Source organism: Bubalus kerabau, chromosome 19 (genome assembly GCF_029407905.1).
Source record: "Bubalus kerabau isolate K-KA32 ecotype Philippines breed swamp buffalo chromosome 19, PCC_UOA_SB_1v2, whole genome shotgun sequence".
In the NCBI taxonomy this organism is placed as follows: domain Eukaryota; kingdom Metazoa; phylum Chordata; class Mammalia; order Artiodactyla; family Bovidae; genus Bubalus; species Bubalus kerabau.
In genome coordinates this window covers 29,145,117-29,167,853 of record NC_073642.1, presented here as the reverse complement: position 1 = coordinate 29,167,853, position 22,737 = coordinate 29,145,117, and the positions used below count along the sequence as shown (strand labels likewise).

Genomic DNA, 22,737 nt, shown 5'->3' with positions numbered 1-22,737 from the left:
GCATCTTAGCTTACATCACCCGTTAACTCAGTCTCTTTTTTGCCATCCCGTGCCATTCTGCCTGTTTCTGTGCTTATTTCTGATTCATTGTATTTATATTCCAACATGGCAATGTTTGTGAAATTCTAAGCAGTGGGAACCAGGTTCTCTTTCTTCCTGTAACTTCCTTTATTCCAAATACAGAGCAGTTTTACCTCAGTCTCTCTGGGCCTAAAATTTCTCATCTATGAAATGAAGATACTAGAGGTGTCTACCACCACCAGAATTTGGTGGTTCTTGACTGGAGGTACCCATCAAGGTCACCTGGAGTCCCACGTGTGTGCTGGACAACACATGGACGTCCCATGTAGAGTCATGAACTGGGGCCCCTGTTTTGCTCCAGACACTAAAATTGGCTCAGAGTGCATCACAGACCTAAATCATGAGAAGAGAACCCAAGGCTAACCTTTCTGACATTGGAACAAGCAGTGGATTCTTAGATACGACAACAAAATCACAAGTGACCAAAGAAAAAACAGATGTGTTAGACCTCATCAGTGTTATAAACGTCTGTGCTTCAGAGGACGCCATTAGTAAAGTGAAAAAACAACTCACGAAATGGAAGGAAATACATGCATGTCACACATCTCCTAAGGGCTTAGTGTCCAGAAAGTATAAAAGACTCTTACAAGTCACCTATGAAGAAGCAATGACAGAAGACTTGAATAAACAGTTCTCCAAGGAAAGTATTCAAATGGCCAACAAGCATGTGATGCTCAGCATTACTGGCTGTCAGGGAAACACAAATCAATATCACATTAGATGCCACTTCACACCACCAGGTCGTCTATAATCAAGATAAACAGTCACAAATGTTGACTAAAAAGTGGAGAAACTGGAAGCCCTGTGGATGCTGGTATGAATGTAAAACAGTGCAACTGCTATGTAAAAAAGTTTACAGTTCCTAAAAATGTTAATATAGATCACATGTGTAGTTACCATTTTTTTTTGTTGTTGTTCAGTTGCTAAGTTGTATCTGAAAACTGTCACTAAGTCATGGCAAGAATACTGAAGTGGTTTGCCATTCCCTCCTCCAGTGGACCACGTTTTGTCAGAACTCTTTACTGTGACCCGTCTTTCTTGGGTAGCCATGCACGGCGTGGCTCATAGCTGCATTGAATTATATAAGTCCCTTTACCATGACAAGACTGTGATCCGTGAAGGGGATAGTCACCATGTGACCCAACAATTCCATTCCTAAGGGTATGTATATAAGAGAGTTGAAAATGTACGTTCACTCAAGAACTTGTACATAGACATGTAGCAACTTTATTTCATAATAACCCCAATGTCCATCAGCTGATATATGGGTAAACAGATTGTGGCACATCCATATGATAAAATATTACTCAGACATGAAAATAAATGGAATACTGACACATGCTGCAACATGGGTGAACCTTGAAAACATTGTGTGTGTGAGAGAAAGAAGCCAGTCACAAAAGGCCACATATTCTATCCTTCCATGCATATGAAATACTCAGAGTAGGCAAATTCACAGAGGCAGAAGATATATTAGTAGTTGCCAGGGACTAGAAGGTTGGGATGGAAAAGGAAATGGCAACCCACTCCAGTATTCTTGCCTGGAGAATCCCAGGGATGGGGGAGCCTGGTGGGCTGCCGTCTATGGGTTCGCACAGAGTCGGACACGACTGAAGCAACTTAGCAGCAGCAGCAGCAGAAGGTTGGGAAGGGGAGCAGAGTAGGGTGTGACGATTACTTGGAACAAGGTCCTTAACGGGGTCCTGAAAATGTTCAGAAATTAGATACTGGGGATAGTTGCACTTCTTTGTGAATATACTAAAAACCACTGAGTTTGTACACTTTCAAACGGTGTCTTTGAATGTAAATTATACAAATCTCAAGAAAGCTGTTTTGTTCAATCCCTGTGAGAGCTTTTCTAAAGTACATATAGCATCTTCTGTTCTCATATCCTGGTTCAGCTTCAGCAGGACTGGAACGTGTGTAGGGTTCCACCCACAAGACTCATAGTAAACAGTAGTCCTGTCTGCAGTGCACACACTTGGGTTACCCTGGAGCAAGTGTGGCATGTTCTCTCAGTAGGTGAGTATAGCTGTGCAAATCTGACAGTGCCCTGGATGACCTTAGGACAAGTGGAAAGCAGAGCCTGTGATTCCAGCCTGCTGTCCGGATCCAGGCAATAGGGATAGGAGGAGAGGAGGGTAGTGAGCTGAGGGTACGAAGGACTCCCGGGAAAAGTGAGGCCAGAGAGTGGGATGTGATCCCCCAGGGGAGGGACACAGTCCCCAGGAGAGGGATGCAGTCCCCAGGGTGGGGACGTGGTGTGAGGTCATCCTCTCCTTGACAGGGGTCTGGAGGCAGGGCAGAGACAGAGGGTGTGTCTGCAGGACACACGTGCTTGTGGTTTCATTCTGGTGGTGGCCAGCATATCTTTGAAGAGGTCCTGCAATCAGTTTTTCTCCCCGAGATATTTTCTTTCAAGTTATAAAATCATTGTAGCAAAGGGAAGTGCACTCAGTATTTTGTTATTATGTATAAGGAAAAGAATCTGGAAAAGAATAGATATAAATGTTGCATGTATATATATATATATGTATATGTATGTATACATGTGCATATGTGTATATATATGTGTGTGTGTGTGTGTGTGTGTATATATATATGAAATTAAAAGACGCTTGCTCCTTGGAAAAAGAGCTATGACAAGCCTAGACAGTGTATTAAAAAGCAGAGACATCACTTTGCTAACAAAGGTACATATAGTCAAAACTATGGTTTTTCCAGTAGTCATGTATGGATGTGAGAGTTGGACCATAAACAAGGCTGAGCGTCGAAGAACTGATGCCTTCTCCAAACTGTGGTGTTGGAGAAGACTCTTGAGAGTCCCTTGGACTGCAAGGAGATCAAACCAGTCGATCCTAAAGGAAATCAACCCTGAATACTCATTGCAGGGACTGATGCTGAAGCTTCAATCCTTTGGCCACCTGATGTGAAAAGCTGACTAACTGGAAAAGACCCTGATGCTGGGAAAGATTGAGGGCACGAGGAGAAGGGGATGACAGAGGATGAGATGATTGGATTGTATCATCAGCTCAATGGACATGAGTTTGAGCAAACTGTAGGAGATAGTGAAAGACAGGGAAGCTTGGCGTGCTGCAGTCCATGGAGTCTCAAAGACTGGGATGCGACTGACTGAACAACAAAAATATATACATACACACATAACTGAATCACTTTGGTGTACAGTGAAAACTAACTCAACTACATTTTAAAAAGTCATGAAATGATTGAGCACAGATGTAAAAATAAAAACCAACCAAAAATTAATTTCCACCATACAGAGAAATGTATGGCACAAAACAGTTGACTTTCTAAATAAGATGGTCCTGTAAATAAGACAGACCCACGGACAAGACCATCCAGAAGCAAGCTGGTGTGCTTTCAAGTGTGATGTTAGAGCTGACTTCCTGGTTGGACTTCAGGAAGATGACACTGTTAATGTTAAAATTGGAATGTTAATACAGAAACACTGGACAAAAACCCAAAGGTGTAAACACTTAGAAGATTTTAAAACTAATAAGGATTTTTCTGGTGGTCCAGTGGCTAAGACTCCAGTCTCCTATTGCAGAGGGCCCGGGTTTGATCCCTGGTCAGGGAACTAGACCCCACCATAACTAAGAGTTCACATGCCACAACTAAAGATTCTGTGTCCTGTGATTAAGAATCAGCACAGCCAAAAAATAAACAAAAGAAATAAAGCCATTCTTTTAATAATAGAACACTTTCTAATAATAATAATCTTGGAAATGAGGCAATGTTTGTTACAAGCCACTAACTGAAAATACAGGCTTGTTTATTTAAGAGTACCCAGTATGGGGACTTCCCTGGTAGTCTAGTGGTGAAGACTCTGTGCTTCTGCTGCTGAGGGTGCTTGGAGGTGTGAGTTTGATTCCTGGTTGGGAGTTAAGATCCCACAGGCTTCGTGGTGTGACCAAACAAAAAAACAAACCAAAAAAAAAAAACAGTCGTAATTATCTCCCAGCTGCCAAAGGCAGGCTGTATGTTGGCCAGAGGCCCCTGGAGCAGGGCACTTGAACACCGTCCTCTATCTTTCATTCTGTTTGGCTGCAGAAAGGCCTCCTCTGCTTTTCTTGTCCATGTGGCAGAAAAACACGACCAGGGCCCAAGGGTGGGTCCACGAGTGAAGGAGACAGACTTTCAGGTGTCAACTGCTCTGGCCTTTTAAAAACTTTAATTGTAACCACCTCTTTTCAGTCCAATGGTAACCATTCAGGAAGTCTCTTGTGTTGTAAAAGTTTGTAAATTTTATTAACTTAAATTCATCTATCCTTTAAAATTTCTTTAATCCATGTCATGCTTAGAAGGGTGACCTCTCCCAGTGAAAGATTGTTGAAATATTCTTCTGTTCTTTTTATTTTAAAATTTTTGCTCCCACATTTATTTCATGACGTGGTTTAAGATAAAAATACAACTTCATAATACCAGGAGGATTCCTTCACTCCAAAAGAACTTCATGGTGATTAGCAGTCACCCCGAGTTACCCTCCCTTGAGCCTCTGTCAGCACCAGTCTATGGATTTGCCTTTTCCCAATGTTTCATACAGATGATCTAATGCAATATGTGGCCTTTCGTGTCAGGCTTCTTTCATTTAACATGATGTCGTCAAGGCTTATTCGTGTGGCAGCCACACTTTGCTCCTTCTTAGGGCTGAGCAATACTCTGTTGTGTGAACAGACCACAGTTTGTTCAGTCATCAGTTGGTGGATGTTTGTGCTGTTTCTGCTCTTTGGTTATTGTGACATAATGCTGCTCTAACTGTTTACAAGTTTTTATCGAGGTGTATGTTTTCAATTCTCTTGGGCGTGGGATTGCTGGTAACTCTGTATTTGACATTTTGAGGAACTCCTAGACTTTTCTCTAAAGCAGCTGAGCCATTTTACATCCGCATCAGTGATACATGGAAGTCCAGCTTCTCTGTGTCCTCCCACTCTTGTTTCTATTGATCTTTTTGATTATAGCTATCCTCGTGGTTGTGAAGGGATGTGTCATCATGGTTTTCATTTGCATTTTCCTAATGACTGTAGTCCACCAGGCTTCTCTGTCCGTGGGTTTCTCCAGGCAAGAATACTGGAGTGAGTTGCCATTTCCTTCTCCAGGGGATTTTTCCCGACCCAGGGATCACTCATGTCTGACTATGTCTCCTACACTGGTAGGCGAAATCTTTGCTGCTGAGCCACCCAGGAAGCCCACTCTTTCTGGCTTACTTGTTTAATTTGTCTTCAATTCCTGTGTAGTTCATTGTCACATACTGTATGATACAAGGATAGGAATCCTTCCCCATCCCCACCCTACCCCACCTGGGTCCAGCCTTAGTCCTTGTAAAGCTTACTGATTTGATACTCTCTTTCCTGTTACTGGCTTTACCATAGATTAATTCTCTTATATAACAGGATTTATTTCTCTGTTATCTGTTCTGCTCCATTTAGCTTCTTATGTTTTATTAGTTATACCTTTATGTCATGTCTAGTATCCAGCAGGTCTTGTTATCATCATATCTGTCAGTTTACCTCATAAATCTTTTTTATCACTAGATTTTTACATCATTTGTACTTTGGGGTCATTTACATTCCTTTGAAAAGTATATTTGGGATTTTTTTTCTCATTGTGTCAAACAAACCTGAGCCTAACTTCCATATTACAGTGTTTAGTCCTTCACTCAGCAGCTGGGCATGTCCCACTTCTTGACTTAAATAAATAAACAAGTATAAATAATAATTAAGAAAATAGTAATTAACTTTTTTCTTTGTTTTCATATAGGTCCATGCATAGTTGGCTAAAGTTATTCCTTGATACTGTGTTTCATATTTTCACACTTTTGTGAGCTAGAGCTCTAAGGTATTCTTTTTTTAAAAAAATCTATTTAGTTTTGGCTGTGCTGGGTCTTTGTGCTGTGCAGGCTTTTCTGTAGTTGCAGCGAGCAGGGGTTACTCTCTGGTTGCGGTGTGCTGTCTTCTCACTGAGGTGGCTTCTCTTGTTGCAGAGAACAGGCTCTAGGTGCTCGAGTTTCAGTAGTTGCAGTGCGTGGGCTCAGTAGTTGTGACTTCCAGGCTCTAGAGCACAGGCTCAGTACTTGCGGCCCACAGGCTTAGTCACTCCAAGACATGTAGGGTCTTCCCAGACTAGTGATCAAACCCATATCTCTTTTATTGGCAGGCAGATTCTTCCCCACCGAGGAAACCACCCTATGGTATTCTTGAGACTATTTTATCCTGAATTTGAAAGATAGTGGTTTTCATGTTTTCCTCTGATTGGCAGGTATGTGGATTATATTCCTGCTGAAGGGAGACTACTCTAACAAATTAGCACACAGTCCTGGAGGCTGGAAGTCCAGAATCTGGCAGGGCCACGCTCCCTGCAGGAGGCCAGGAGAGACTGACCCTTGTCCCTTCCAGTCTGGGTGGCTGCCTGGTGTTCCTGGACAGTGCTGGATGTGCCAGGCTGGCAGCCTCTGCTCTCCAGCCTCTGCTGGGCTTCACACCCTTCTCCCTGTTTCCCTCACAACTCCTCTGCCTCCCTCGTGAAAGCAAAGACGCTTACGGGATTTACAGCCTCCTGTCTCAGAATCCTTATCTGTAAAGACCCATTTTTCCAAACAAGGTCACATTTTCCAGCTCCTGCGGATCAGGGTGTGGACTTGTCTCATGGGCCACCATCCACCCTACTGTGGACACCACCCCCCAGTTGCCAGCACAGAGGCTGGCTGTCTCGTTTATAGCTTTTTGGTGCTTCTCTATCTTTTTTGTATCTATGTTAGTGTAGTAGAGTCTGGAGACCCTTCCTCATGTGGACCTCAGTTCCTGGTAAGGACACAGAGAAGAATGAGTTCTTATCTGTTGCAAGAAAGCTTATTAACAATAAAGAAAGAAAGAACAGGTTTCGAAGAGATGGACACGACTGAGCACACAGAAAGGAAGAACAAAGAGGACACCTCAAGGGAGAGGTGGGCCATGCGGGGGAGGCAATGGCCCCAGAGGGCTGCAGTACAGAATTTTTAAGGCAGGGCTATTTGCATAATCCAGGGGGATTGTTGATTGACAGCTGCAGGTTATATAACAAGATTCTCTATCCTCCAGTTTTTCTCATAATTCAGTCTACTCTAATTAGATGTATGTATTCATGGAATATTTATGAGCAGCTAATGAGTCCAGTGACCACCAAAGGTTACTTCAGTATAAAACATGTTCCAGAGTAGGGATAGTCCCACCAGTAGACAGAGGATGAGTTGGTTGGATGGCATCACTGACAAAATGGACATGAGTGTGAGCAAACTCTGGGAGATGGTGGAAGGACATGGCATGCTGCAGTCCAAGGGGTCACAAAGAGTCGGACATGACTGAGCAACTGAACAGCAACAAGGCAGTAAGGGGTTCTTTTCGGCCCCCAATTTTTGGGGGACTGGTGGGTGTATCATGGGTGGGACTGATAAACTGTTTGGTGGAATTAGGTGGCTATTGGTCGGTTAGCTAAAGGGGCCACCTCTCATTGCTCACCTAACTTCCTGTACATGGTAAATACATATTTGGTAAATACATTTTTTTTTTTTCCGAGTAATTACATGATTTCTTTTGAAAATGTCATGGCACAAGAATGGACTGACTGGTCATGTCTCCATGTATTATTAGAGGGGAGGTACTGAGATGCATCCGCTTTCTTCTCCCTGCTTCGTGGGAGCCTGGTGGTGATGTGGAGAAGGTCCTGCAACCGCCTGCTGGAGATGCAAATGCATGGTTGCTCCTTCCATGAGGGAGCCGCTCATGAAAAAACCACCATTGCCTTGGTATTGTTATCGTGGTAGAACAGCATTCATCGTGAAAGTCAGTCAACAAAGGATATTCATTTCTAGGTTTTGATGTAAGGAAATCATTGTCATGATCTGGAAAACAAGAACATTTAGTAACCTTGTCTGATTACATTTTACAGAGCTTTGAATTTATTTTTAGAATGTACTTGTATTTATTTTAGTTTTGATATGTTGATAAATAACCACAGGGTATCCGTTCCTCTTATTCAGTTTTTATAGCATGGCCATTGTGTTAAATATGAAGTTTGTAGAAAAAAATGAAACCACTTTGATCTGAATATATCTGTTTATTTAGCCTTTTATATTTTTTTTTAGTCTTTTATACTTTTAATTAAAATTTTATTCAGATAATTGTAATTTCACATGAAGTTATGAAAATCAATACAGAGAAGTCCCTTGAATACTTTGTCCAGTTTCCCCATTTATAATATTTTATAGAAGGACAGTTTAATATCACAACCAGGTTATTGACATTGATACAGTCCACTGATCTTATTGATATTTCCTTAGTTTTATTTGTATGTGTGTATTAAGTTCTGTACAGTTTCATCACTTGTGCAACATGTGTAGGTTTGTGTGTATCTCCCACTACAGTCAAAATACTATTTCCAACACCACAATAAACTCTCATATGTTGCTTTTTTATAACCACATGCAACTTTTTCCCTTCCCCTGGCAGGTCCCTAACTCCTGACAACAGCTAATTCTTTGTTTATAAGATACTATAATTTCAAATGTCATATAAATGGAATCAAGCATTTGGTGCAGACTGAACCTTTTGGGACTGGCTTATTTCACTCTATATGATTTCCTGGGGATTCAGCCAAATTGTTACAGATTTAAATTGGTTTTTCGTTTTTATTGACAAATAGTATTCCCTGGTATAGCTGGACCCCAGCGTAACTCACCTGCTGAAGAACACGTGGAATGACTCTAGTCTGGGACGCTTACAAGGAAAGCTACTATGAACATTCATGTGCAAGTTCTTGTGTGCATATCAGTTTTAGTTTTGCTGAGATAAATGCCCAAGAATGAAATTTCTGGGTGTACTAATTGCATGTTTACTTTCATAAGAAACTGCCAAACATTTTTAGAGTGGCTCTACCAAACCGCGTTTCCACCAGCAATGTATGCATGTATACTAAATCACTTTAGTAATGTCCGGCTCTTTGTGACCCTATGGACTATAGCCCGTCAGGATCCTCTGTGGATTCTCCAGGCAAGAATATGGTAGTGGGTTGCTATGTCCTGCTTCAGGGGATCTTCTGGACCCAGGGATGGAACCTGCGTCTCCTGCATCTGGAGGCAGGTTCTTTACCACTAGCACCAGCTGGGCAGCCCAGCAATGTATGAGTGACCCAGTTTTCCTAGGTCCTTTCTGGGCATTTGGTATTGTCACAAAGCAGATTCTGACTGATAAATGTGCAGTGGTACCTCACTGCACGTGCATTTCCCTGAGGGCTCAGGACGTTGAACATCTTTTCATGCTAATAACCATGTGAATATTCCCTTCAGTGAAACGTCTGTTACTTATATATTTTAGTCTCTCTGTTAGGTATGTGGTTTGTGATTATTTTCTTTAAGTCTGTGGCTTGTCTTTTCCATCGTCTTAACAGGGTCCTTGGCAGAGCAAAAGTGTTTAAGTTTGATGATGTGCAGTTCTTCACTATTTCCTCCGGTGGGTTGTCCTTTCAGTGTTGAGTTTCAGAAATCTTTGTTCTTGTTGTTCATTCGCTCAGTCGTGTCCAGCTCTTTTGACCCCATGAATGGCAGCATGCCAGGTTTCCCTATGCTTCACTATCTTCTGGAGTTTGCTCAAGCTCATGTTCGTTGAGTCGGTGATGCCATCCAACCATCTCATCCTCTGTCGCCCCCCTCTCCCTTTGCCCTCAGTAATTCCCAGCATCAGGGTTTTTCCCAATGAGTCAGTTCTTTGCATCAGATGGCCAAAGTATTGGAGCTTCAGCTTTAGCATCAGTCCTTCCAATGAATATTTACCTAACCTGAGATCCTGAAGATTTTCTCTTTTTTTCCACTAAAGGTTTTGCATTTAAGTGTCTGATCAGTTTTGAATTAGTTTATGTATAAGATGTGAGATTTTGGTCCATATTCTTTTTTTTTGTTGGCCAATGAATGTCTGATTGCTAGAGCACTGCTTGTTCGAAAAGCTGTCCTTTCTTGGAATTGCACCTTTGTCAAGACGAATCGGGCATGTCTGTATTGGTAATACCGATCTTTGTCCATACCACATAGTCTTGGTTACTGTAGATGTGTAATAAACCACACAGACTTGATTCCTGAGACCACATAGACTTGATTCCTCCCATTTAATTTATTTTTTCAAAATGAATCTACCTACTCTAATTTCTTTGCCTTCCTATGTATTCAGTTCACTTCAGTCCCTCAGTCATGTCCGACTCTGCAACCCCATGGACTGTAGCATGCCAGGCTTCCCTGTCCATCACCAACTCCCAGAGCTGGCTCAAATTCATATCCATTGAGTCGGTGATGCCATCCAACCATCTCATCCTCTGTCGTCCCCTTCTCCTCCTGCCTTCAATCTTTCCCACCATCAGGGTCTTTTCCAGTGAGTCAGTTCTTTGCATCAGAATGCCAAAGTATTGGAGCTTTAGCTTCAGCATCAGTCCTTCCAATGAATATTCAGGACTGATTTCCTCTAGGATTGACAGGTTTGATCCCCTTGCAGTCCAAGGGACTCTCAAGAGTCTTCTCCAACACCACAGTTCAAAAGCATCAATTCTTCAGCCCTCAGCTTTCTTTATAGTCCAACTCTCAAATCCATACATGACTACTGGAAAAACCATAGTTTTGACTAGATAGACCTTTGTGGGCAAAGTAATGTCTCTGCTTTTTAATATGCTGTCTAAGTTGGTCATATTTTTTCTTCCAAGGAGCAAGAGTCCTTTGATTTCATGTCTGCATTAACTATCTGCAGTGATTTTGGAGCCCAGGAAATAAAGTCTGTCACTGTTACCATTGTTTCTCCATCTATTTGCCATGAAGTGAAGAACCAGATACCATGATCTTCATTTTTTGAATGTTGACTTTTAAGACAGCTTTTTCACTCTCCACTTTCACTTTTATCAAGAGGCTCTTTAGTTCTTTTTCTGTTTCTGCCAGAAGAATGGTGTCATCTGTATATCTGAGGTTATTGATATTTCTCCCAGCAATTTTGATTCCAGCTTGTGCTTCATCCAGCCTGGCATTTCACATGATGTACTCTGCATCTAAGTTAAATAAGCAGGGTGACAATATACAGCCTTGACATACTCTTTTTCCCAGTTTGGAATCAGTCTGTTGTTCCATGTCCAGTTCTGACTGTTGCTTCCTGACCTGCATACAGATTTCTCAGGAGGCAGGTAAGGTGGTCTGATATTCCCATCTCTTTAAGAATTCTCCACAGTTTGTTGTCATCCACACAGTCAAAGGCTTTGGCATGCATAGTCAATAAAGCAGAAGTAGATGTTTTTCTGGAACTCTCTTGCTTTTTTGATGACCCTGCGGATGTTGACAGTTTGATCTCTGGTTACTCTGTCTTTTCTAAATCCAGTTTGATCATCTGGAAGTTCATGGTTGATGTACTGTTGAAGCCTGGCTTGGAAAATTTTGGGCATTATTTTGCTAGCATGTGAGATGAATGCAATTCTGTGGTAGTTTGAGCATTCTTTGGCATTGCCTTTCTTTGGGATTGGAATGAAAACGGACCTTTTCCAGTCCTGTGGCCACTGCTGAGTTTTCCAAATGTGCTGGCATATTGAGTGCAGCACTTTCATAGCATCATCTTTTAGGATTTGAAATAGCTCAACTGGAATTCTATCACCTCCACTAGCTTTGCTTGTAGTGATGCTTCCTAAGGCCCGTTTGACTTCGCACTCCAGAATGTCTAGCTCTAGGTGAGTGATCTGGGTCACATCATGATTATCTGGGTCTTGAAGATCTTTTTTGTATAGTTGTGTGTATTCTTGCCACCTCTTCTTAATATATACTTCTTCCTATATATACTTTGAAATAATATTGTATCAATAAATATCTTGCAGGGATTTTTAGTGGTGGTGGTAGTGTTTAGTCACTCAGTCACGGCTGACTCTGTGCTAATCCATGGACTTTAGCCTGCCAGGCTTCACTGTCCATGAGATTCTCTAGGTGAGAATAGTGGAGTGAATTGCCATTTCCTCCTCCAGGGGATCTGGCTGACCCAGAGGTTGAACCCTTGTCTCCTGCATTGGCAGATGGATTCTTTACTGCTGAGCCACCAGGGTTGCCCTTGATTGGTGTTAATTCTTACTTAAATGCTTGGTAGCATTCTCCAGTGAATCCTTTTGGCCCTGGAAATTTATCTTTTGGAAGCTTTAAAGTTAGATATGCATTTTTTAAAGGTGACAAGACTGTTCAGATTGATTATTTGATCTTGGTTGAGTTTTGGTAGTTTGTGGGGTTTGAGGTATTTAGTCCATTTCTTTTGAATTTTCAAATTTCTGAAAAGGTTGTTCATGGGATTTCCTTGTTATTTTATCATTGACTATGGGATCTGTACTGGTGTCCCTTATTTCATTCCTGATAATGGTCTTTTGTGTTTTCTCTCTTTTTATATTTGTCAGTTTCATTAGACTTTTGTTCAATTTTATTGATCCTCCTCCCCCAAGAACCAGCCTTCTGATTTTTGCTTTTATCTTTTATTTTTCTGTTTTTAATTTTGCTGGGTTTTAGTCTTATCTGTATTACTTCCTTCTGTTCACTTTGGCCTGATTTTGCTCTCCCTACCCCCACCCCCAGTTTGTTGAGGTAGGAAGTTAGGTTATTAATTTGAGACCTTCCAGCATTTTCCATTCAAGTATTTAGTGCTATAAACTTTTAATCAGACCTGCTGAGAGGAGACTGCAGTTCCTAACTGCAAGGAGGGGCTTTTCATCCTTGTCAGTTTTTGCTTCATGCATTTTGAGGGTCTGTTGGGATGTTGTCTGGAATAGATTCCAGGGTCTGATTAAGGTTTTAGGGGAGAGGGAGAGGAAGGAGACACTTCCTGACCGGTGCTGTCTCTTTGTCCTTGTGTGTTTATAACTTGGTGTCATTTCAGTGAGATTTAGGAAAGGAGATAAACATGTCTGTAAATGTCATGTTTAATTATAAGGACTTATTAAAAGATTACAAACTCGTTTAACGTACCTTTTGTGAGGATTTGGGGTGTCCATTTGGTCAGTTCTCGTTCTTAGCCAGGTGATAGCGTTTGCCATGGTTCATAGTTTGATCAGTCCCTCCTCCTTCAAACATCAGCCTCACTTGGCTTCTAAGACACTGTCCTCCGTCTTGTTGGTTCCTCATTCGTAGTCACCTGGGCCGCTTCTCCCTGACTTCTGACTCTGACATGCTCCATCCTGGGTCTCTTCTGTGCATTCACAGCCCCTGCTGTGTGAGCTCACCATCAATGGCTTCAGAGAGAACCTTACACTGATGATCTCTGTATTCACCTTGGACCTCAAGTCCAATCGCATTTCCCACGCTGACCCAGTGTTTCTCTGTGGACATCCACACGAGCCTCTTGCAAAACACGCCAAAACTAGCTGCTGACGTCAGCCACCAAAACCTGGTTTTCCACACGGTATATGGTCTTATTTGCTGGAGGCTCCACACTTTCAGTAGCTTAGATAAAAAAATCTTAGCGTTTTCCGTGGCTCCTCTCTTACTCTGTTCTGGCGTCTCTTCTCTCAGCACATCCTGTGGGCTCTGCCAGCAGACCCTACGTGGCATCAATGGACAGCATCTCCACTGACGTGTATGGTATAAATTTACTTAGTCAAAGAAGTAAAGTTATAGCATATAAATAAATGCAGCCTTTCTCTACTTTGCTGATACTGTGACTCCATTTCAGTGGTAACTAAGTGCTCCAAAGTATAGGTCCTGGAGGACAGACCTTCTTTTAATGAGCAGTTAAGGATCCGTTTTAATCAGCAGGTTGTTTGTACACAGATATAAATTATCTTCAGTGGGTTAAATATTTTTGCTGAAATATTTTCCCCCTACCCTTCTGCCTGGTCAGCTCTTTGTCATGGACTTGCCAGACCTGACTCCAGTCCAGACTGCATGGGGTGTGGGGATCAGCACCCCTACCATCCCATCATGGAGAAACCCAGCCCTCTAGGCTGGCAGGGACGCTGCCAGGCTTGCCTCCCCTTCTTGTCAACTGCATGCAGTCACGTACACCCTTGGTGGGGTCTCCTTGCTGCTCATGGGAAATGCCAGCTCCTGCTCTCGAAGTAGTGGCACCCTTTGAAATGTCCAAGGACTTTGAAATACAGGGACTTATTCTCGGGGCCATGTTTTTCTGTGTCAGATGTTACCCTCCCACTGACCTGCCTCCTGGGCATGCCTTCCCCAAGCCCCCATCCAAGCAAACCTCCTTGTTCTCTGCTTCCCTTGTCTCCACCTGCTCTCAGCCCTCCTTCTCTAGTTCTTTTCTCATATATCGTCTCCTTCTCTAGGAGGAGAGATTCTTTGAGGAGAGAGACATTCTCTCTATTCTTTCTTGTATCCCAAACATGCAGAATGGTGTGTGGCATCTAATAGAGAAATATAGTGGTTGGTGAAGACCAGTGCTTTGTGTTCATGGCAGGTGCTGCTGCCTCTTGTGTGCCTTGAGTAGCGATGTCTGAGGAAGTCTGTACACTGTGCTCTCCAGGTTCAGAGCCTGCCCCTCTTCCTTTTGGGGAGTGAGGAGGCTGTGGACAGTTATAACTTTTGGTCTAGGTATGAAGTGGGGATGTAGCTGAGAAGGAGGGGAGGCATGCCCGTTTATCTGCTCTCTGAGCCATCTCCCCCAATTGTCCAGAAAGGTTCCACCGGAACCAGAGAGCAGGGTCATCCTGGCCCAGAGCCCCCTAGAAGGCTCTTCTGTGGTGTCCCTGAGGGATTCACTGACTTCTTTGGCACGGAGTGTCCTCATTCTAGCATTCAATATTCTGTGTCCCAAGAAATCACACCCTGGGACATGAAACCCTGGCTTCTGGTGATGGGTACTGAAGGTTGGGTGAAGGGGAGTACACAGCCCATAAAATGGTCCCCTCCCCCCAAACAGGGGCTGGAAACAACACCATTTTAGTGTTTCGTGGGTCCTGTGTGGGTTGTTTGCCTTCTGTGCCAGTTGTCACTCTTTTTGCGCTGACGGCTGGTGGCACCACGATTTGCAGGTCACAGTAAATGCACCATTGTTGCATCACCAAGCTGGGGAGGTTTAAGTGTGTAATTAAGGGTGATGCAACCCAAGTATTAAGAATTCAGTGTTGACTGTTGGTTAACTGTGTGCTTTGTGTTGAGATAGTGCTGGTTAGAGTGTTAAACATTGTGAACATTCTGATCATGCTTTCTAAGGATTCAGATAATTAAAATGAAAACAATTGCAATAGCAGTGGCAGCATCGCCCAGACCTCCTGAAAAAGACAGAATGACCATGAAATTTTAACAACAGATAAAAAGATGCATGGGGACCAGGAGGACTGGATCAGGAAGAGCAGGTGACCCAAACAGAGCCTAGAGTGCAGCACCCAGAACGGAGTGGGGGCAGGGCATGGGGAGGGGGCTGTGGAAGTGCAGAGGGGAGCCCACCAACTGGGGCTGAGATAGGCAGGTATTTCCCAGTCAATCAAGAGTCCCCCGTCTCTGCTAAAGACACCAATATGCAATTGAGACTAGCTGGTGTGGAAGAATCTCTGGCAGGCCACAGGAATGCAATATGACCTTATTGCTTGACTACTCTATGAAACTGAGGAAGGTTACATTTCCTGATCCAGAAGTTGCAGTAATGTGCCACGTGGGCAAGAAAGAGGAAATCTCCCTGGCAGACATCTTGGGCTGTGTGGCTTAGATCTGATCCTGTCAGGGCTTGTCCAACATTCTGCTTCTGCAGTAGGTCAGGGGTGCATCAGTTCAGAGCAGCAGAAGTGTTCTACCCAGCTGTGAGGTGTTTTGATTTGAAAATGAACATTTCAGATCATCTTCATTTCTGTGGCTCAAACCATAAAGAGTCTGCCTGCAATGCAGCAGACCTGGGTTTGATCCCTGTGTCAGGAAGATTCCCTGGAGAAGGAAATGGCAACCCACTCCAATATTCTTGCCTGGAAAATCCCAGAGATGGAGGAGCCTGGCAGACTATAGTCCATGGGCTGGCAGAGTCGGGCATGACTGAGCAACTAACACTTTCTTTCGTTTCTGTGAAGGTTTAAATGATATCTCAGTAAGCAAACAGTGCAAGGTTGTTGATATCTTGTCCTACTCTCTTTATCCGTCTGTTTAGCAGACAGAGCAAATGTGAATCCCAGTTAGTCTGAGTGAAGAAACTGAATTGGTCTCACATGCTACGTGCCTGCATACCTCATACACAACACTCTTAAAAAGATTCACCTGAACTGCTTTCCTAATGTAAGTGTTTGGTTACTTTTCAGCTTCCTCAGAATGTTTGCTGCCAAGTCGCTTCAGTCGTGTCCGACTCTGTGCGACCCCATGGACTGCAGCCTACCAGGCTTCTCCGTCCATGGGATTCTCCAGGCAAGAACACTGGAGGGGTTGCCATTTCCTTCTCCAATGCATGAAAGTGGAAAGTGAAAGTGAAGTCACTCAGTCGTGTCTGACTCTTAGCAACCCCATGGACTGCAGCCCACCGGGCTCCTCCATCCATGGGATTTTCCAGGCAACAGTACTTGAGTGGGGTGCCATTGCCTTCTCCCTCAGAATGTTTAGAAGCACTTAATGCAATGTTTGCATTTATAGAAATGCAAAGAGATTGTCGACCCAATGGCTGGTGGTGTTCTCAGGCATCGTGTGATATTAAAATTTTGACCTGACATAAAATAGTATTCCCTACACTCTCACCCCCCAAATCCTTTTTCCAAAGTGCAGATAAAAGGCATGTCCTTCTCTGATTTGGATACACACTGAAGATGAGAATGGAGAAAAAAGGTCTGAATATTTGTATGCTATTTCTTCAGAACTGCTTGATGGTCTTTGATGATGTGTAAGAAACCTAGGAAAAGATGGAGCAACTGCATCCAAGTTGTTTGCTGTTAGGTTTAGGTTGAGGCAAAAACTCATATGGTGAGAAGATGACTCATTTTTTAATGACTGTTTAAAAGTAAAGTCATCAGATAAGGGCAACTTTCTCAACTAAAACTTTGTTTCCACAAGTTCAAATTACATTTTTGCTTTAAAACTATTTTCTCTGAGAGAGGTGTAACTTATCCATTTGGGTAGTTTAAAAATGATGGTGGGCCTTGGGAAGCATTACTATAGGCAAAGCTAGCAGAGGTGATGGAATTCCAGTTGAGTATTTCAGATCCTAAAAGATGATGTACTCAATATGCCAGCAAATTTGGAAAACTCAGCAGGGGCCACAGGACTGGAAAAGGTCAGTTTTCATTCCAATCCCAAAGGAAGGCAATGCCAAAGAATGTTCAAACTACCGCACAATTGCACTCATCTCACACACTAGCAAAGTAATGCTGAAAATTCTCCCAGCTAGGCTTTAACAGTATGTAAACTTGAGAGCTTCCAGATGTTCAAGCTGGATTTAGAGAAGGCAGAGGAACCGGAGATCAAATTGCCAACATCGGTTGGATCATAGAAAAAGCAAGAGAATTCTAGGAAAACATCTACTTCTGCTTCATTGACTACACTAAAGCTTTTGATTGTGTGGATCACAACAAACTGTGGAAAATTCTTAAAGAGATGGAAATACCAAACCACATTACCTGCCTCCTGAGAAACCTATATGCAGGTCAAGAAGCAACAGTTAGTACTGGACATGGAATAACAGACTGATTCCAAATTGGAAAAAGAGTATGTCAAAGCTGTATATTGTCACCCTGCTCATTTAACTTATATGCGGAGTACATCATGCAAAGTGCCAGGCTGGATGAAGCACAAACTGGAATCAAAATTGCTAGGGAAAAATATCAATAGCCTCAGATATGCAGATGACACCACACTTATGGCAGAAAGCAAAGAGGAACTAAAGAGCCTCTTGGTGAAAGTGAAAGCAGAGAGTGAAAAAGCTGTCATAAAACTCAACATTCAAAAAATGAAGATCATGGCATCTGATCCTATCACTTCATGGCAAATAGATGGGGAAACAATGGAAACAGTGACAGATTTTATTTTCTTGGGCTCCAAAATCACTGCTGATTACATTCATGAAATTAAAAGACGCTTGCTCCTTGGAAGAAAGGCTATGACAAACTCAGACAGCATATTAAAAATCAGAGACATTACTTTGCCCACAAAGTCAAAGTCATTAAAAATCAGAGACATTATTTTGCCCACAAAGTCAAAGTCATGGTTTTTCCAGTAGTCATGTATGGATATGAAAGTTGGACCATAAAGAAAGCTGAGTGCTGAAGATTGATGCTTTTGAACTGAGGTGTTGAAGAGGACTCTTGAGAGTCCCTTGGACAGCAAGGAGATCAAACCAGTCAATCCTAAAGGAAATCAGTCCTGAATATTCATTGGAAGGACCGAAGCTGAAGCTGAAGCTCCAATGCTTTGGCCAACTGATGCGAAGAACTGATTCATTGGAAAAGACCCTGATGCTGGGAAAGATTGAAGGCAGGAGGAGAAGTGGGCAATAGAGGATGAGATGGTTGGATGGCATCACCGACTCAATGGACATGACTTTGAGCCAGCTCTGGGAGTTGGTGGTGGACAGGGAAGCCTGGTGTGATGCAGTCCATGGGTTCGCAAAGAGTCAGACACAACTGAGGGGCTGAACTGAACTGAAGAATGATTGACAAGCTTTGCACAGTGGCAGTATCGTAACCAGTGAGGTTTACAAGGTGCAATTATTGCTAATTGAAAAAAAAAAAGATAGACAAACTTAAATGTAAAACGTAAAACTATAGAACTTCTAGAAAACAATGTATGAAAAGATCTTCAGGACTTAGAACAGGGCTAGGAACTCTTAGACTTGATACCAAAAGTGTGATTCATAAGAGGGAAAAATTGATAAGTTCGAATTCATCAAAACAGCCTTTGCTCTGGAAAAGAGTCTATTGAAAGGATTCAGATAAGCTATTTACCAGAAAAAAGTGTTTGCAAACCAGGAATCCAACAAATCCAAACAGCTTATATCTAAATTGTTTAAAGAATTCTCAAAATAACAGTAAAGAAAAATTTGTTGGGAAAATGGGGGAATTTCCCGGCAGTTCAGTGGTTAGGACTTTGCAGTTTCAGGGCCAAGAGCCAGGGTTCAGTTCCTGGGCTCTGGATGAAGATCTTGTGGTGTGGCCAAAAAAAAAAAAGAAAACCCACACCTGACAAGCTGTTCAATATCATTAGCCATTAGGGAAATGCAAACTAAAACCATCTCAGATACCATTACACACTTAGTCATCAGAGTGGCTAAAGGGTAACCTATGGACAATACCGAAGACGCAGAGCGTCTGGATCCCTCAGTCATTGCTGTGAGGATGTAAAGTGGTACAGCTTTCCTGGAAAATAGGTGGGCAGTTCCTTTCAGAACTAAACATGGATTCACTGTAGGGACTCATCTTTTGAATTCTTGGGCATTTATCCCAGAGAAGTGAGAAGTTATTTCCATGCTGGGATCGGTACACAGACACTCATAGCGGGTTTGCCCATGACGGTATCCTTCAGTGAGTGAGGGTTGAGCAGACTTTGATCCATCCGTACCCTGGACACCACTCAGCACCAAGAGGGAACGAGCCACTGGGATGTTCACCAGCTTGTGGAAATCTCAGGGAAACTGTGCCAAGTGAAAAAAGCCAGTTCTGAAAGTTTACATACCTTGTGATTACATATATGTAATATTTGTGAAGTAATGTAATTACAGAGATGGAGATCAGATCACTAGTTGCTGGGTCAGGGAATGGGGGACAGGATGGGTGTGGTTATGAAGGGCTGATAGGAGGGAGCCCTGTGGGAAAGGCCAAGTGTGAGTGAATGTCTTGGGAGGGGGTGGTGGTTGTGGTTAAAACAAGCAGCATAGAGCAGGCACCCATGCACAGACAGCTCATGAAATCCAGACAGTCTCTGGTTATCCAGTGTGCATTTTTGGTAGCAGTGTTGTCCTGGGGATGTGTTTGGTGCTGACCTCAGTGTGGTCAGGGTGAAGGCAACATGAAACTTCCCTGTACATTGCTTTGCAGTTTCTCCTGAATCTGTAATTGTTTCAAAATGAAGAGTTTTTATAAAACAGTGGATCTTTTAGATGTAGCTCATTTGATGAATTTATAGATGCAGACAACCTGCTTAACAAGTCTGTCTTAGATATGAAGTGGGTGGACATTTTTGGAGAGGTGGAAATGAATTACTGCAAGTCTAAAAACCTGCTCGTTTTTGTTGAGAGGATATTTAGCTTGATGTCATCGCAGTGGACTGACACCAGGCATCATTGTCCTGTGGGCTTGACAAAGGCAGGCAGGTATTATAGGGAAAGGAAACAGAGTAATGATACTAATACCCTATGGTGTTGTGGAGCAGAAAGGAACAGGACATTTGTGTGTGTGTGTATGGTAGTTAAATGGTAGTGGCTCAGATGGTAAAGTATCTGACTGCAATGCAGGAGACCCAGGTTTGATTCCTGGGTCAGGAAGATCCCCTGGAGAAGGAAATGACAACCCACTCCAGTATTCTTGCCTGGAGAAGCTCATGGACAGAGGAACCTGGCGGGCTACAGTCCATGGGATTGCAAAGAGTCAGACATGACTGAAGTGACCGAGCATGCAGGAAGATAACTAAAACCAAAAATTGTCCAAAGGTCCATGAAAAAATGAAGATGATACATAACAAAACATCTACTTACTGAAAAAGAGACAATAGAGGAGGAATAGAGGAACAAAACACAGAGTCGTATAGAAAATAAATATCCATATGGCAGAGATACTTCCAACTAGATAAGTTATAAAACTAAATGTGCATGGATTAAAGACTCCAATCAAAAATCAGAGATTGTCAGGCTGGATTTTTTAAAAAGTCCATTAGATTCACAGAGGTTGAAAGTAAAAGAATGGGAAAGACATATCATGCAAACAGTGACTGTAAGAGAGCCACAGTGGCATACTAATACAAGACAAAATGTGCTGAAGGAAAAAAAGTTATTAAATGCAGAGGGACTTAACATTTAAAATAACTAATGTCCATAGCTGGGCTTCCCTTGTGGCTCAGCTGGTAAAGAATTCGCCTGCAAATTGGGAGACCTGGGTTTGATCCCTGGGTTGGGAAGATCCCCAGGAGAAGGGAAAGGCTACCCATTCCAGTATTATGGGCTGGAGAATTCCATGGACTGTATAGTCCATGGGGTCGCAAGGGGTCAGACTCAACTGAGCGACTTTCACTCACTTCACTCACTCGCTTAATGCCCATAGCTGGCATTGGAGTTCATTCTTCATGTTGTTCAGTTCTGTGCGTTCTGACAAGCTCATAGTCATGTATGCACCCTGACAGTATGACACAGAGTAATTGTACCATCACAGTCTACAAAATCTAAATATCTAATAAATGATTTTAAATGGACTAAATTGCTGTATCAGAGGACACAAGAAACATTTAAAAATATTGTTACATATTTCTCATGCATCATTTTTCTCCTGTTAATTACTACTGATTGCCACTCAGCAAATTCTGTTGTTGTTTTATTTAAATAATAACATTTATATAACAGAAATAATGCAGCATAATATAATTTCCATCAATACCTATTTTTTAGGTTAAAGCAATAATATGTGTAAAATTACTTGCTAAATGTTATATTATTATGTTTTTTTGTCTGTTATTGCTGTGTCCTGGATTGACTCTCTAAAAGTTGGTCATTACAAGAATAACTTCTCTTAACAATAGTCGGAGAAGCACAAGTTAAGTCCATCCGGAACTGTGCTTCCCTTGTGGGGGATGGGGATGGTGAACAGTAAGAAAGTACTTGAATATCTCTTTGTTCCTGCTGACACTGCAATGTGAGGGGTGACCCTGAGGGGTGTGTTTCTCCCTTAGTAAGAAAGCATTCTGGTTTTAGTACCATATTTTAAAGGTATTCTTTTAAAATTATTTATTTATTTAGCAGAAATTAACACAGTGTTGTAAATCAACTATATTTCAATTTTACAAGTATGCTTGAGTCATCTGAATATGGCCTCATACCTAACAAAGGCAGGAGTATGAAAAAGAAAAACTGGAAAAAAAAATTAACAGACATTATTTCTGGCACATACTAAGAGATATATAAATATTTGTAAAAAATTAAGTGTTAGTCACTCAGTTGTGCGACCCCACCAGGTTCATCTGTCCATAGGATTTCCCAAGCAAGAATACTGGAGTGGGTTGCCATTCCCTTCTCTAGGGGATCTTTGTGGCCTACGGATAGAACCTGGCTGGCTCTCTTGCGTTGCAGGCAATTCTTTACTGTCTGAGCCGCCAAGGAAGAAATATTTGCTGAGGATTAATGAGTGAATGAGTGAAAAGTATGGGAAGTGTTGCTACATTTTCCAATCCAGCCAATTGTGTAGACTATCTCTAAAAGGGAATTAGGAGAATACAGATTAGAAATCTTTTAAAAATCACTGTTCTTAGCTGATTTAAATTGATTATATGTATAGGAATATCCATTTCTGTGCTATTTTAGGTGCCTGTTCCTTGCTGATTTAGGATATCAGAAAAGTGAATTTGGCTTTGTCAGAATGTTTCCAAACAACCCAGCCAGGAAACCACACCCTTTCAAAACATACTCTCACACACAGATTTAAATTAAGTTGGATTTTTATGTGTTTTTTAATTTGCCCAGTTGTTATAAAACTTTTCATTTTATATAAATATGTACTCTC

General features: G+C 42.2%; 1 protein-coding gene and 1 pseudogene across 6 annotated transcripts in view; both read left to right on the top strand.

The window, feature by feature from the left end:
- The window catches only part of TJP1 (tight junction protein 1), a 260,747-nt gene that overhangs the window by 111,535 nt on the left and 126,475 nt on the right, over positions 1-22,737 (top strand). The gene's annotated exons all lie outside the window — the stretch shown is intronic.
- On the top strand, positions 18,696-18,823 carry LOC129634652 (uncharacterized; annotated as a pseudogene).